The sequence below is a fragment of the Pseudophryne corroboree genome, chromosome 5, assembly GCF_028390025.1.
Source record: "Pseudophryne corroboree isolate aPseCor3 chromosome 5, aPseCor3.hap2, whole genome shotgun sequence".
NCBI lineage: Eukaryota > Metazoa > Chordata > Amphibia > Anura > Myobatrachidae > Pseudophryne > Pseudophryne corroboree.
In genome coordinates, this window is record NC_086448.1 from 574,598,550 (window position 1) to 574,611,575 (window position 13,026).

The following is a 13,026-nucleotide window of genomic DNA, read 5'->3' on the forward strand; positions in this document are numbered from 1 at the left end:
ATACCATTTTGAGAACCGAGTTAATCCGAGTAAAACTGAACCCGCTCATCTCTACTATTTATTAAGAATTTATTAGTACAAGATCAGGGTGCCATTAGTGTGCTATAGGAGTAGGAGGACTGTTAACGCTTGTTAATGCCTGGATGTCAGTGTCGCTACTGTATGTAGGCATTATCATTGTCAGTGCATTGTCTGACACATGCACACACACACACGCACACACACACACACACACACACACACACACACACACACACACACACACACACACACACACACTGCACAACTACACACATGCACACACTGCAGAACCAGAAGCTATCTTTTGAGTTTTCCTGGCTGTTATAAAAAGAATAACAATAAAAAAAATCATGTTTATATGTTAAAAAAAAACACTTCTTTTTATTTTCTAATAATGACACAGCAATAAAATATGTACTTTATTAATATTATTAGCTGGGCTGTGCTACTGATGAGTGCCTGGCTGATATGTAGATATGTATCTACTAGAAAATATTCATTTTATTGAAGGTGATCAGTTGTTTATACTGCTTGTATTAAAAATAAAAACAAGTGATGTAGCGTATATCATATTAGCTGGGATTTGTTACATTAATAATACATACTGATTGTCTGGCCTTTGTGATACATATTATCTGTCTACCAGAAAATAATACTTATTATTAAGGTTGACCACTTGTTCCTACTGCATATTATGTATTAGCTGGGTTCTGTTACATAATTCCTACTGGGTGCCTGGCCTGAATGACACATACCATACTGTTTACAAGAAATTAATTCTTATTATTGAAGTTGACCAAATGTTCCTGCTCTTTTAAAATGTATAATAGAGTCTGTCATATTTTCAATAATAATTTGCACAGTCATGGATCAGTCTATAGAAGAACAGGGGCAACCCAGTACTTGTGCTGTGACTGCTGCCAGTCATAGTAGTCCTTCAACATATACTAAAGGTGGTCTAGGGGCATTTCAGAATGGTAAACAGCATTTCACAATAATTAAGGAAACATTAATTCTAAGCACAGTATAAGAGGAAAATGTACTGCCGAAAAAAGTAAAATGACCAATATGCCATACATCACCGGCAGTGGCAAAGAAAGACTCAGACCATGGCCTTTTCTTTGTCAGTGGTGGTCCAGCTACTGCTGTGTCATGCAATAAAAGGCCTAATACAGAAATTGCAAAAAGCAAGGGTCAAACACAGTCTGGCATCTTCTTGCATTCAACACCTAGATGAATCACCTTTAAAACAGACAAATCAGTGCCCAAAAAAGAAGGACATTAAGGCTAAAGAATAAACTGTGTGTTCAGAAAGGAGAGTTTTGGGGTGTCCACATTAGCTATCTCTGAGTCAAACACTTCTGATTCTGTACACATATGGGTTGCGGTCCTGAGAGATGGACAAACAGCTATAGTTTAGAGTGATGGGTACAGTATTTGCGTCTTCATACCAATCGATTACTTTTGTTTGCTCTCCTGCGGTGATGTCATAATTGAGATCGAGTTTGACACATCATTATGAGTATTGTATATGATTTAGAGATGTGCGGCGGGTACTTTTTGTGGTTTGTGTTTTGGATTTGGATCCCCGCTCCTGTTTTGGTTCTGGATAGGTTTTGCCAAAACCTCCCTTTCGGGTTTTGGTTTTGAATCTGGAGAATTTTTGAAAAAAAATATAAAAATAGCTAAAAACACAGAATTTGGGGGTAATTTTGATCCTACGGTATTATTATTCTCAATAACATTCATTTCCACATATTTCCAGTCTATTCTGAACACCTCACAATATTGTTTTTAGGCCTAAAAGTTGCACCGAGGTAGCTGTATTACTAAGCTAAGCGACACAAGTGTGCGGCACAAACACCTGGCCCATCTAGGAGTGGCACGGCAGGGGCAGACAGGATGGCACTTAAAAAAAAACTAGGCCCCAAACAGCACATCATGCAAAGACGTAAAAGAGGAGCAATGAGGTAGCTGTATGACTAAGCTAAGCGACACAAGTGTGCGGACAAACACCTGGCCCACAAACAAGAATTGTGGGGGTAGTTCAGCTGGCGCTAAGCTGCTCAGATGTAACAGGTTTCAGAATAAATGTCACCACATTTAGATCGAAAGACACAAACCAGAAATTTGAAACACTGTCATATACCACAAGCGCTAAAACAAGATATCACCATAACGTTCCTTTTTGGACCGGAAGATAGGTTCTATTCTTCTGAGTTGAATCTTCAATTTAGTTCAATACAATATGGAGTTTCTCGAGTATTGATATCATAAAAGACAAAAATGGCGAGAACAGACCAATGTGTAGTACATACAATCAAGATTTGTTTTCGTTCGTACAGTGTCGTTAAATGGATAACACAAATTAAAAGCGTACCCCACTAATATTAAAAAATTAGAGTATAGAACACCTCAAAGTTTCTTTGTGGGGTCAATTTCTTTTTATATTTATATAGCCCCCAGAGTGATACAATAGAGTCGCAATCAGACTAGGGAAGGCCTTGTAACAGTTTCCTGGAGAAGGCAGGTGATGCGTACCCCAACACTCACACTCTGTGCGCTGGTGACAAACGTATAAAGGTATCTTTCACTCTTTCAGCAATAAAAGTAATCCACTGATCGCGTACCACAACTCACGGTTTAAGGGGCTTTGTAACTCCTATAAAGGTATCTTTGGATATTTCCACGGAAATCTCGATTGGAAGTCTCTGATGTGGTCTCCAGATATCGATCACATGGGGAAAATAAAAAACAGCCAATGTGTAGAAAGTCCCACTATTTTTCAATGTGGTATGTAGGGTATCTCTAATGAGTATTTAAGTAGACATAGAGCGTACCCCACTCACACATGTATGAAGAACTCTAAACATATAATGGTTTCTTTCTGGTCAGACATACACCGGATTGAAACAAGATTCCAGGGATAAACAGTCAATGCGTACCCAAACACTCACACTCAGGAGGCAGGTTAAAAGCTTATAAAGGTATCTTTTTCTTCTCTAGAAATCAATGGATAGTTATTCAATGTGGCGTACCCCAACTCACAGTTTAGTGTGGTGGAAGACTCCTATCAAGGTATCTTTAGACTCCCAGTAGAGGGTGAGGCTTGTGTATTGAATCAGGTATAGTTCCATTAACCCCAGAAAGAAGAAAAAATAGCAATGCTCATACCGGAGTTGGCAAAAAAGGGGTTTATAGATTTTATTTCACAGTACATGTGGAGAACTAAATGCAGGAGCAACCCCGCATAGTGATGGTACAAAAATATATAAAACTTGAATAAAAACGGCAGAGAGAGATGGTCAACTCTTGCAAAGAAAAAAATAAACAATTTAAAAAGTCAAAAAGTATCAGAAAATCCGGATAAAATGGCTACTCACACTCCTGTTTGTCGACAAACAGTAGGTGTGAGTAGCCATTTTATCCGGATTTTCTGATACTTTTTGACTTTTTAAATTGTTTATTTTTTTCTTGGAGTCTACTGGGAGTCTAAAGATACCTTGATAGGAGTCTTCCACCACACTAAACTGTGAGTTGGGGTACGCCACATTGAATAACTATCCATTGATTTCTAGAGAAGAAAAAGATACCTTTATAAGCTTTTAACCTGCCTCCTGAGTGTGAGTGTTGGGGTACGCATTGACTGTTTATCCCTGGAATCTTGTTTCAATCCGGTGTATGTCTGACCAGAAAGAAACCATTATATGTTTAGAGTTCTTCATACATGTGTGAGTGGGGTACGCTCTATGTCTACTTAAATACTCATTAGAGATACCCTACATACCACATTGAAAAATAGTGGGACTTTCTACACATTGGCTGTTTTTTATTTTCCCCATGTGATCGATATCTGGAGACCACATCAGAGACTTCCAATCGAGATTTCCGTGGAAATATCCAAAGATACCTTTATAGGAGTTACAAAGCCCCTTAAACCGTGAGTTGTGGTACGCGATCAGTGGATTACTTTTATTGCTGAAAGAGTGAAAGATACCTTTATACGTTTGTCACCAGCGCACAGAGTGTGAGTGTTGGGGTACGCATCACCTGCCTTCTCCAGGAAACTGTTACAAGGCCTTCCCTAGTCTGATTGCGACTCTATTGTATCACTCTGGGGGCTATATAAATATAAAAAGAAATTGACCCCACAAAGAAACTTTGAGGTGTTCTATACTCTAATTTTTTAATATTAGTGGGGTACGCTTTTAATTTGTGTTATCCATTTAACGACACTGTACGAACGAAAACAAATCTTGATTGTATGTACTACACATTGGTCTGTTCTCGCCATTTTTGTCTTTTATGATATCAATACTCAAGAAACTCCATATTGTATTTAACTAAATTGAAGATTCAACTCAGAAGAATAGAACCTATCTTCCGGTCCAAAAAGGAACGTTATGGTGATATCTTGTTTTAGCGCTTGTGGTGTATGACAGTGTTTCAAACACCTGGCCCATCTAGGAGTGGCACTGCAGTGGCAGACAGGATGGCACTTAAAAAAAAACTAGTCCCCAAACATCACATTATGCATAGAAGTAAAAAAGGTGCAATGAGGTAGCTGTATGACTAAGCTAAGCGAGACCAGTGTGCGGCACAAACACCTGGCACATCTAGGAGTGGCACTGCAGTCCCACTGCACTAATGGCGGATACCAGATGCACATCTAACACCAACATAGCCGTCAGGGCCTCAGTTGTCCGCTTTGCAACATGATGACTACTGTATTTCATCGTCCTTGCAAAGGACTGTTGGACATTCATTTGCTTAGTTGAAGTAGTACAAGTGGTCTTCCGACTTCCCCTCTGGGATGATGATCGAATCCCAGCAGAAACAACAGCAGCGGCAGCAGCAGCAGTAGGAGGAAGTGGTTCTTGATCTTTCCCTATTTTATCCTCCAAATTTTTGTTCTCCATTACTTTTCTGGAGTTATATAACAAAATGCTGCACAGGAGAGCGTACCTCTAAACCAAACAGGGCAAACCCTGTAAAAATTAATTACATTATTTTTTTATTATTTTTAAATTATTATTATTATTATTTAAAAATTATTATTATTATTATTATTATTTAAAAATTAAATAATTAATTAAATATTAATAACCCCTTTATTTGGAGTAAATAATATACAGCACAGGATTGCACCACTGAACTTATATGGCAGCACCACTGGACTGGACTTATACAACAGTATCACTGGACTTATACGACAGTATCACTGGATTTATACAGCAGTATCACTGGATTTATACGGCAGTCCCACTGGACTGGATTTATATGGCAGTATCACTGGACTTATATGACAGTACCACTGGACATATATACGGCAGTATCACTGGACTTATACGGCAGTATCACTGAATTTATATGGCAGTATCACGGGACTTATACATCAGTACCACTGGACATATACGGCAGTATCATTGGACATATACGGCAGTACCACTGGACTGGATTTACATGGCAGTATCACTGGACTTACTGTATATGGCAGTACCACTGGACATATACGGCAGTTTCACTGGACTTATACGGCAGTACCACTGGACTTATACAGCAGCACAGGGACACCACCCTGGACTGGTGCAGCGCAACACAGCATCACTGGACTGGACTTATACAGCAGCACAGGACATATGGCAGCAGAGGACACCACCACTGTGACTGGACTGATGCAGCACAAGACACCACCACTGGACTGATGCAGCACAACACAGCACCACTGGACTTATACATCAGCATTGTACTTATGGCAACAGAGGACACCACCACAATGACTGGACTGATGCAGCACAAGACAGCACTGGAATGACACACATAAGACAGATCAAGTCACCACACCACTTTCCCGCACAGACAGACACTGAGGAGAGAGACACATCCTCTCGCTACACTCTCCAGGACTGGAGTGAAAATGGCGGCGATGCGCGGCTCCTTATATGAAATCTAAAACCTGTGAGAATCCAACAGTGGGATGATGACGTTTTGCCTCATTCTGGTTTCCGAGTCTGGCGGGAAGTCCCGAGCCGAACTCTAATATGATTATGTATATTTTCACACCAACAGGAGACTAGGCACACAAAAGTGATTTATGATTTACTATAGGAAGTTTACTGGAGATACTGAAAATTATGTGTTTTTCTGGAAATCATTCAATCATGCTACCTGTCATTTTTTTAAATGATATATTAAAAGTTATGTTTAACAAACTCATCATTACAAAGTATGCCAGAAAGGATTATAGGTTTTGGTCCATCTCTCAAGACCACAACACATATGTACAGAAAAAAATACTACCACCTATATGCGCTATCCAACACAATACAATACATGAGGTATAAATAAAGTGATTTCCCAAAACTGTATTATCACAAATGGTTAACAGAAGGGTATGAAAGATCAATATTTCAAAAGTTCTGGTAAATATATAGTTCTGTAAGATGAATAACCAAAAAGATTGTTCTTGAGAGCAAAAAGGGGGGTTCCACGGGGTACACACTGTACTCACGAGGGTGCAGGATGTTCAATGCTCATAAAGGTTTCTTTTTCCGATCAGGACTTCGTTTAATGGATGTCCATTCGATGGAGCCTCTTCATACCAGTGTACGATCTCCCATGTGGACCTGAAAATATAAACAGTAGAGACACAATAGTGTAATAGGTTTCAGCCAATGTGTGAGAAATGAGTGGTAACGATGACTGGAAACTATATGGACAATTGAAGGATTCCTAAACGTACCCAACTTACATAGGCACGTATGTGGATCCTTATATAAAGGTATCTTTTAACTAGTAAAGGAAAAAGAAGAGCGTAAGGAATATCTCTAGGTGAAGCGTACCCTACTCACGTTAGAAAAGATTGGATGATGCTCATAAAGGTATCTTTCAATCGTTTTTCCTTTGCGGATACTAATGGTCCCAAGCTGGCACTTGCTTTCCGGCAGGATGTCTTACACCAGTGGTCCCCTCCTTGTCGCTTTTCCCCGTGATGTCCACCAAAAGCAAACAGAAAAAAGAACCAATGGTGTGATGTTCCCTGGCCAATATCCAATTTTTACGATATATGGAGGTTATTTCCCTCCTACACAAAAATGCCCTAAGAATCTCAGATAGGAGGATCAGGGAGGGGTGGCTCAGAAAAAAGTATTTTAAAACTGATTTTAATAGTAAAAACAAAAACAAAGAAAACCATACACAGTGATGTATGTAAAAGGGAGGCACACATAAATTGGGGGGCAGATGAAATGCAACAAAACAGAACCTGGGTAATGAAAAGGTCCCACTTCCACGCTCCCAGGAACTTAACCCCCAAGAAAACTGGTGTCCTTCAAATAAAACCAACGCGTTTCGACATACAGTCTTTGTCAAGGTGAGTGTCCATTGTACATAATGTCCATATATACCTTAAACCCCTAGTCCATCCCCTTAGGGGGCGGATAAGGGTAATTAATTCCAATAAAATATATAAATGTCCCTTATATTGGGATATACAAAGTATAAATATGATGGGTCAATGATATAAATAATACTGTATCCTTCTATATATACTATTAATAAGAAATTCTTGTAATAATAATGAAAAAAACGTTAATAAGTGATTTGCGTTCCAGCCCTTTGGAACGCAAACCAATTCCGGCGGATATCCGGTCTTGACCATATAAGGTCCCAGAAGTGACCGGATGTGCGGGGGAAGAGTATATTTCATGCAGGAAGAAACCTGCATTCCAAATGGGGAGCAGGACGGCCCTCGTTTACGTCATGTCCGCGTGACGCACATAGTAAACGAGGACAAAGAGGGACACATTTAATACTGCGTCCCGCGCGTCCCTGCGAGAATATATCAAGGAGAAGCCGAGATTTGTTGACCGGAGAGCTGATAATATACAAACCAGGGTGGTTACCAGCATGCTAGATAATGAGAAGAAGAAGAACCCCATTAAATCTAAAGGGTTCTATCGATGTGGCTCTTGCCAAATGTGCATAAATTGCAAGGAAACCAACTCTGCAATCACCAAATATATCTCCACTACTAACCATAAGGAATTCCCCATTAAAGACTTCATCACTTGCGACAGCAAGAATGTGGTCTACTTATTGGAATGCATCTGCAAAAAACAATACGTGGGTCGGACCACACGCAAATTAAAAGAGAGAACAAGTGAACATTTGAGGAACATCAGGAAGGGACTGATCACACACGGTATGTCAGCCCACTTCAAGAATGAACATGAATGTAACATCGCCCATCTAGTCTCCTTTTGTGGGGTTCATGCCATTCAAAATAACTGGAGAAAAAATGATTCCGAAGAAAGATTAGCACGTAAAGAAATGCAAACCATTTTCAATTTGGGGACTTTGGTCCCCAAAGGTCTGAATCTAGACTTCGAAACTAAATGGTTTATCTAAAGTGTGTTCAGATCCTCACTTTATCGCCACATCCTCCATTGAACCTCTTCAGGTTCAGGTCCATTAGAAATTCAGAATATTTCTGTTAGGTTTCCCAACCATCTCCATCTTTACCCTATATTCCTCGGAGTCCTTACAGTCCATCTTCACATATTTCACATATCCATAGAATGTAATTTTGGGTTGGACATTTTATTTACCATTTATTATTTAATATTTATTATTTATCATTTATCATTTTTTATTTTACATGTATTATTATTTTTATATATATATGTTATTGCCACATATTTTGCATACCTCTCAATGATATCCCTGCTTCCACATTTTTGTGGAATGTAAGCACCGCCACTGTAGGGTATGCCCATGTAATGGGTACATCACCCTCTCTACTGAACTAGATGGAATTATTCCCAAATCCCCATTGAGTAAAAATTCCTCTTTTATTCCCCTGTAAAAATCCCCATATTATCCCTCCATAGACCCTTCATTCATGTGCATGGATCGCAAATACTCTCTTCCTTCCGGGTCCCTGGAGCGCATACGTCACTCCGCCCCGCAGCGCGCCTTACGTCATCAGTGTGGGGCGCACGGGGCGGAGTATTAAATGTGTATCTCTTTGTCCTCGTTTACTATGTGCATCACGCGGATGTGACGTAAACGAGGGCCGTCCTGCTCTCCATTTGGAACGCAGGTTTCTTCCTGCATGAAATGTACTCTTCCCCCGCACATCCGGTCACTTCCGGGACCTCATATGGTCAAGACCGTATATCTGCTGGAATTGGTTTGCGTTCCAAAGGGCTGGAACGCAAATCACTTATTAACGTTTTTTTCATTATTATTACAAGAATTTCTTATTAATAGTATATATAGAAGGATACAGTATTATTTATATCATTGACCCATCATATTTATACTTTGTATATCCCAATATAAAGGACATTTATATATTTTATTGGAATTAATTATTGGAATTAATTACCCCCTCCGCCTCCCTTTTACATACATCACTGTGTATGGTTTTCTTTGTTTTTGTTTTTACTAGAGATGAGCGGGTTCGGTTCCTCTGAATCCGAACCCGCCCGAACTTCAGGTTTTTTACACGGGTCCGAGCAGGCTCGGATCTTCCCGCCTTGCTCGGCTAACCCGAGCGCGCCCGAACGTCATCATCACGCTGTCGGATTCTCGCGAGGCTCGGATTCTATCGCAAGACTCGGATTCTATATAAGGAGCCGCGCGTCGCCGCCATTTTCACACGTGCATTGAGAGTCATAGGGAGAGGACGTGGCTGGCGTCCTCTCCGTTTAGAGAAGAGAGAGACACAGTATTTTCGGGGAGCATTATTAGGAGGAGTACTACTGTATACTACTATACTACTTGCTGAAGTGATATTTATAGATTAGATAGTGTGACTGTAAGTGTATTATCTGACTTGTGGGGGAGACACTGACAGTGGGGAGCAGTTAGAGTCTGAGAGCAGGACTCAGGAGTACATATAACGTACAGTGCACACTTTTGCTGCCAGAGTCAGTGCCACACTGCCATTGTTGTGACCACACTGACCACCAGTATAATAATATATTTTGTGATTGTCTGCTTAGGCCTCGGAGTACTAGTTGCAAGTTGCAACGTGACCTGTCCTGAAGTGACCACCAGTTTAATAATCAATCACCACCAGTTTAATATATATATATATATATATATATATATATATATATATATAATTGTATATAATATATATATATATATAATATTGTATACCACCTACCCGTGTTTTTTTTTTTTTTTCATTCTTCTTTATACATACTACTATAGTAGCTTACTGTAGCAGTCTGCGGTGCTGTGCTGACCTGACAGTGTCCAGCAGGTCCGTCATCAGTCATTACATAATAAATATATATAGTACCTGTCCGGCTGCAGTACTAGTGATATTATATTGATTTCATCTCATTATCAATAATTTATCATCCAGTCTAGACTCTATATTAGCAGCAGACACAGTACGTTAGTCCACGGCTGTAGCTACCTCTGTGTCGGCACTCGGCAGTCCATCCATAATTGTATACCACCTACCCGTGGTTTTTTTTTTCTTCTTTGTACATACTACTATAGAGTATAGTAGCTTACTGTAGCAGTCTGCGGTGCTGCTGAGCTGACAGTGTCCAGCAGGTCCGTCATCAGTCATCATTACCTAATAAATATATTATCTACCTGTCCGGCTGCAGTACTAGTGATATTATATATACAATACATACATATATATATTGATTTCATCTCATTATCAATCATCCAGTCTATATTAGCAGCAGACACAGTACGTTAGTCCACGGCTGTAGCTACCTCTGTGTCGGCACTCAGCAGTCCATCCATAATTGTATACCACCTACCCGTGGTTTTTTTTTTTTCTTTCTTCTTTGTACATACTACTATAGTATAGTAGCTTACTGTAGCAGTCTGCGGTGCTGCTGAGCTGACAGTGTCCAGCAGGTCCGTCATCAGTCATCATTACCTAATAAATATATTATCTACCTGTCCGGCTGCAGTACTAGTGATATTATATATACATACATATATATATTGATTTCATCTCATTATCAATCATCCAGTCTATATTAGCAGCAGACACAGTACGTTAGTCCACGGCTGTAGCTACCTCTGTGTCGGCACTCGGCAGTCCATCCATAATTGTATACCACCTACCCGTGGTTTTTTTTTTTTCTTTCTTCTTTGTACATACTACTATAGAGTATAGTAGCTTACTGTAGCAGTCTGCGGTGCTGCTGAGCTGACAGTGTCCAGCAGGTCCGTCATCAGTCATCATTACCTAATAAATATATTATCTACCTGTCCGGCTGCAGTACTAGTGATATTATATATACATACATATATATATATTGATTTCATCTCATTATCAATCATCCAGTCTATATTAGCAGCAGACACAGTACGTTAGTCCACGGCTGTAGCTACCTCTGTGTCGGCACGCAGCAGTCCATCCATAATTGTATACCACCTACCCGTGTTTTTTTTTTTTTTTTTCTTCTTTGTACATACTACTATAGTATAGTAGCTTACTGTAGCAGTCTGCGGTGCTGCTGAGCTGACAGTGTCCAGCAGGTCCGTCATCAGTCATCATTACCTAATAAATATATTATCTACCTGTCCGGCTGCAGTACTAGTGATATTATATATACATACATATATATATTGATTTCATCTAATTATCAATCATCCAGTCTATATTAGCAGCAGACACAGTACGTTAGTCCACGGCTGTAGCTACCTCTGTGTCGGCACTCGGCAGTCCATCCATAATTGTATACCACCTACCCGTGTTTTTTTTTTTTCTTTCTTCTTTGTACATACTACTATAGTATAGTAGCTTACTGTAGCAGTCTGCGGTGCTGCTGAGCTGACAGTGTCCAGCAGGTCCGTCATCAGTCATCATTACCTAATAAATATATTATCTACCTGTCCGGCTGCAGTACTAGTGATATTATATATACATACATATATATATTGATTTCATCTCATTATCAATCATCCAGTCTATATTAGCAGCAGACACAGTACGTTAGTCCACGGCTGTAGCTACCTCTGTGTCGGCACTCGGCAGTCCATCCATAATTGTATACCACCTACCCGTGGTTTTTTTTTTTTTCTTTCTTCTTTGTACATACTACTATAGTATAGTAGCTTACTGTAGCAGTCTGCGGTGCTGCTGAGCTGACAGTGTCCAGCAGGTCCGTCATCAGTCATCATTACCTAATAAATATATTATCTACCTGTCCGGCTGCAGTACTAGTGATATTATATATACATACATATATATATTGATTTCATCTCATTATCAATCATCCAGTCTATATTAGCAGCAGACACAGTACGTTAGTCCACGGCTGTAGCTACCTCTGTGTCGGCACTCAGCAGTCCATCCATAATTGTATACCACCTACCCGTGGTTTTTTTTTTTTCTTTCTTCTTTGTACATACTACTATAGTATAGTAGCTTACTGTAGCAGTCTGCGGTGCTGCTGAGCTGACAGTGTCCAGCAGGTCCGTCATCAGTCATCATTACCTAATAAATATATTATCTACCTGTCCGGCTGCAGTACTAGTGATATTATATATACATACATATATATATATTGATTTCATCTCATTATCATCCAGTCTATATTAGCAGCAGACACAGTACGGTAGTCCACGGCTGTAGCTACCTCTGTGTCGGCACTCGGCAGTCCATCCATAAGTATACTAGTATCCATCCATCTCCATTGTTTACCTGAGGTGCCTTTTAGTTGTGCCTATTAAAATATGGAGAACAAAAATGTTGAGGTTCCAAAATTAGGGAAAGATCAAGATCCACTTCCACCTCGTGCTGAAGCTGCTGCCACTAGTCATGGCCGAGACGATGAAATGCCAGCAACGTCGTCTGCCAAGGCCGATGCCCAATGTCATAGTACAGAGCATGTCAAATCCAAAACACCAAATATCAGTAAAAAAAGGACTCCAAAACCTAAAATAAAATTGTCGGAGGAGAAGCGTAAACTTGCCAATATGCCATTTACCACACGGAGTGGCAAGGAACGGCTG